Below are 5558 nucleotides of genomic sequence, written 5' to 3'. Positions count from 1 at the left end.
GAGCAAAGAGCGTTAAAGGGGAAGTTCACCCTGAAGAAAAGTTTGTTTAAAAAATAGTAGAAAAAAAAAAGGTTTTAGGAAAATCCGTTAAAGATTAAGAAAGTTATTAGAAATTAAAGTTTTGGAATTGTGATGTCATAAACGAGCAGCTGCCCCATATGTTATGTAATACAAAAAGCACGAATGTTACTTTTTAATGGTTCCTGATGACTTCTATAGGCCTCAATTATTTTTGTTTTTTTATGATCGGGTGTGAAAAGATTTGTCTATTGATATACAAAAGGTACAGTAAATACCATTTTCAATTTTCTGAGAAAATGACAATTCATTAATATTTTACCATTCGCTATGTAGGAATGCTGCTCGCTTATGACGTCACAAATCGAATAATCAAAATTCTAATATCTTTTTACTTCTTACGTTTTTACATCTGATGGATTTTTCTCAAACCTTAAATAAATTGGGCAATATGTTTCAATTATTTTTATTGCTGTTTTTATAATAAACTTTTTGTCAGAGTGAACTTCCCCTTTAAGCACATTATTATTTTTCTAGGAAATAGCTATCTAACGTTAGAAAAGATACAGGAGGAAAATCACGCTGTACACAGGCATATTACATGTGCGCCCCTTTATTCAGTTCATCCTCTTCAAGATGGCTGGTCCAATTCAAGGAACAGGGCTCATATATTGGGGAGTATTGGCTCATTTTTCAAACACCATGCAACTTCAAAACTGTGTTGGTCTGTCCGAGAAGAGGCTTTGGTCACGGTGGCTGGACTGATTATCTCGTATCTCAAAAAAAATAATAAAAAATAAGGGCAGCTTAGAAAAAGCTGCATTTTAGAAATATGGCAATGATGGCAATCTTATATCATTGTGTTTTACTGATATCTACCTGTAAAGAACTCTTTCTAGGCCAAAAAAGGGGGCTGCTTTCCGTGTTATCATTTTAAAATCAAGCTTAACTATGCAGCTGTCATCAAAATGAGTATTTTTATTAATAGGACAAATACTTTTATAATTAAAACATTCTCAAATCATATCTAATACTCAACTGATTATAATGAAAGAAAATGTAGAAAGGGGTTTACCATGTTTACTGTCTTCTTTACTGTATTCATTCATTATGGAGTGGACAAATGAGATTGTATGAAGTATTTATCGATATACGGTGGCCTCAAAATGGTTGATTTATAATTAATGTTACTCTAAAGTTTTTTTTAATGAAATTGTTGATAGTTTCTCATTTTGGAGGCTTTGGAATTGTGCTACTTTATAAAGGAAAATTAAAATACTGATAGATTGTTTAACTCGAATAATTTTCTTAAAGATGGTTCTATACCAACATTTTGAATTTAATAGATATGATTTTGGAATGCCAAAGTTAAATCTCTTAAAGAAATTTAATATTTATAAGTTATGAAAAAAGTATGCATCCCATTTTCAGGAGTAAAGCGTTGTAATGAATGACATACTAGTCCAGGCTATGTCCTATAGAAAAGGGGTCCAACCTAGTTTTTCGATATAATTTTTCTTTCTTTTTAATTCGATTGGGGTGATTCCAAATCTGTATGATGCGGTTTGCGTATAGGTCTAACATTGAACCTTTTATTTCACAATTGGCAAAATCCATGCTAGCCGCCAAAATATACAAATTAGCCATGGAGATCACAAAATTGAACACATATTGACCATGTCTGTGTGAGTGAAATCTGAAAACATGATTGTTAACGCAATAAATCATTTTCACGTCGTGTGTATGTTATATGCTGTATTTCTTAATTCAAAATAGCTGCCATAATAGGCCCCGGCCTTTTATGTGAATGGCAAAAACATAATTTTCACAAGAGTGAGCACTGTTTGATTCTGAGAACAATATTATCTGAAAACACGATTTTCTAACTCCATATAAAGCCATATATGCGATAAATGCTGTATTTTGAAATTCAAAATGACTGACATTAATCCCGTGACAATATGGATGGGGACAAATAATTTTTCAAATCAAAATAATATCATTACCGATGCCGAAATACAAACAAGAAGAAAAAAATGACGACAAATGAGGATAGCCCTATTCAGTAACATTAATAATGTATTACTGTTCTTGGGGTCCGAACAATATACAAAATCCATGTAGTTATGTCTTTATTATTATTATTATTATTATTTATTACTATTGTTGTTATTATCATTATGATTATTATTATTGTTTTATTTTTTGTTCTTTTATTATTGTTTTTATTATCGTTATTATTATTGTTATTATCTTTACTATTATTAATATTATCATTATTATCATTATCATGATCATGGTTGTTGTCTCAAATATATACGACGGTATTGTCAAGTTATTGTTGATTGGTTAATATTGAAATTCCATGTATTTACTTTGAAGGTATAGGGTATGGGAATATTATAATAACCCATATATCGTTATTGGTCGATTTTCATCATTTTGAGACTTAATTCGTACTCGTCAAAAACCTATTCGACAAGTCGACCGAAGAACCGCTTATCATGCATGGAGCTGTCCATGTCATGCGCGGCCTTTTCCTTTATTTTGGGACCCCCGTTCTAAGGAGAACCCCACCACCCACCCCCGAGATCGTTGCTCGTGCATCCATTCAGTTGACTGGATAGTTTTTCTACTCGTATCACAAAAAGTCCTTCAACAAGTTGGGGACGTCATCAGTTAAAGTGAACCTGCCAAAGGCTCTACTCTTAGATCATAATCCTTCTCATCCTTAATTCTCACCATCCTTGCATTATCATCTTTTTCCTCATCCTCCTCAACCCTCAGCTTCCCTGTTACACCCACAAATGTAATAATCGCCCACAAATGTAATAACGCCCACAAATGTAATAACACTTTACCCACAAATGTAATAACGCCCACAAATGTAATAACACTTTACCCACAAATGTAATAATTTCACCCACAAATGTAATAATGCACTTTACCCACAAATGTAATAATTTTTGATCGCCCACAAATGTAATAATGACTTTACCCACAAATGTAATAAATTTGATGGGATTTTTGGCGAATTCGTTCGAAACTAAAATCCTGTAGTAATGCGTTCATATAGCGATTGACCTATTGTAATAGGTCCATGATATAGCACGAAAGTGCAAAGTCTTTTTTCCAGACCCGGTTAATTAAAAAATTATAATGTAAGTCCAAAGTCTTTTTTCCAGACCCGGTTGTTTGAAAAATTATAATATAATTCCAAAGTCTTTTTTCCAGACCCGGTTGATTAAAAAGTTATAATATAAGTCCAAAGTCTTTTTTCCAGACCTGGTTTTTTCAAAAATTAGAATATAAGTCCAAAGTCTTTTTTCCAGACCCGGTTGTTTCAAAAATTATAATATAAGTACAAAGTCTTTTTTCCAGACCCGGTTGTTTCAAAAATTATAATATAAGTACAAAGTCTTTTTTCCAGACCCGGTTGTTTCAAAAATTATAATATAAGTCCAAAGTCTTTTTTCCAGACCCGGTTGTTTAAAAAATTATGATATAAGTCCAGGTTTTTTTCCAGACCCGGTTGTTTAAAAAAATTATAATATAAGTCCAAAGTCTTTTTTCCAGACCCGGTTGTTTAAAGAATTATGATATAAGTCCAGTCTTTTTTCCAGACCCGGTTGTTTAATAAAATTATAATATAAGTCCAAAGTCTTTTTTCCAGACCCGGTTGTTTAAAAATTATAATATAAGTCCAAAGTCTTTTTTCCAGACCCGATTGATTAAAAAATAATAATATAAGTCCAAAGCCTATTTTCCAGACCTGGTTGTTTAAAAAATTATAATATAAGTCCAAACGAAGATACGATAATGATATTCCAGTGGAATAAAATGTTGTTGTTTTAGCTTATACGGCGCGTATCATCCAGTGGTGAATATTTGCGCCAATAAAAATAAGAATCGAGCTTAGTCTTTTCTCAAGACCCAGTTAATTAAAACTGGTGGAATAAATGTCTTTGTTGTTGTTTTGACTTAAACGGCGCTTATTGTGAATATATGCGCTAAGAGTAAATTGAGAATCAAGCGTAGTTTTTTCTCCAGACCCAGTTACTTAAAACTAAAAACTAAAACCCTTTACCCACAAATGTAATAATTTCACCCCACAAATGTAATAATGCACTTTACCCACATATGTAATAATTTTTGATCGCCCACAAATGTAATAATGACTTTACCCACATATGTTACAAAATTTGAAGGGATTTTTGGCGAATCTGTTCTAAAATAAAACCCTATTGTAATGCGTTCATTTAGTGCAAAGTCACAGTCTTTTTTCTCTAGACCCGGGTATATAAAACATTTAAACAATCTTCCAAATAAAGATCCCAAAATAAATTCTTCTTATTGTTGAATAACACAGAAGTTTAGCGTAGTCTTTCCTCCAGACCCAAATGTTTCAAATAGCAAATAATAAATAATGATTAAAAAAAACAAAGACCCCACGATTTTATTAATTTTGAACAAAATGTAAATATAGCATAGTCTTTTCTCCAGACCCAGTTATAAAAAAAATCATTAAAAAAAACAAAAGAACAACAACAACAACATCCAAAAACAGACCCCGCAATCTTTTCATTGAATAGCATGTGTGTGTGTGTATTTGAATATTGTCAGACGTGTATCAATCAGATATGATTATTTACGTCTGGGATCGACCTTTAACGTCACCATCCGAAACACGTGACAAGGGCTCGAACCTCTGCATCAATTTGTAACTTTCCCACATAGCTTGGATTACAGGCGCACGCCACAACGCCCAGTAAGTATCGAAATATGGTGTAGTCTTTGTTCCAGCCCCGATTATTTCACAATTGCATATCATAAAGAACACTATTTACAAAAACCCCACTATCTCACTGATGTTGAATAACTTGAAAATATAACGTAGTCTTTCTTTAAGACCCAGTTATTTCAAAATAACAAATCATAGAAAAGATATATAATAATAATAAAACAAAAGCCCCACAGTCTTATTGTTGTTGAATAACATAGAAATATAGCGTAGTCTTTCCTCCAGACCCACTTATTTCAAAATTACAAATCATTTTTTAAAGAGTCAACGAGAAACAAAGACCCCCACTATCTTATTAATGTTATATAATATGGGAATATAGCGTAGTCTTTCACCCAGATCTTTCAAATAACAAATGAATAATAATAATAATAAAAAACAACGACCAGCGATCCTATTCATGTTGAATAGCATGGAAATATAGCGTGAACTTTTCTCCAGGCCCAGTTATAAAAATCATTAAAAAACACAACAACAACAACAAAACAAAAACCCTGCAATCTTATCAATATTGAATAGCATGGAAATATGGTGTAGCCTTTGCTCCAGACCCAGTTATTTCAAAATAGGAAATCATAAGAAACAATAAAAACAAACAAACAGTATCAGTAAAGACCCCACAATATCATTGATGTAGAATAACGTTGTTATCTTGGATTTTAAGGCGCGTATCATATGAATATTTACGCCTATGATTAATTTGTTGTCTTTGTGGTATGCGTTATCACATGATTTTTAT

Source organism: Lytechinus pictus, chromosome 2 (assembly GCF_037042905.1).
Source record: "Lytechinus pictus isolate F3 Inbred chromosome 2, Lp3.0, whole genome shotgun sequence".
NCBI classification, from domain to species: Eukaryota; Metazoa; Echinodermata; class Echinoidea; order Temnopleuroida; family Toxopneustidae; genus Lytechinus; species Lytechinus pictus.
Note: the sequence above shows the minus strand (reverse complement) of the source record.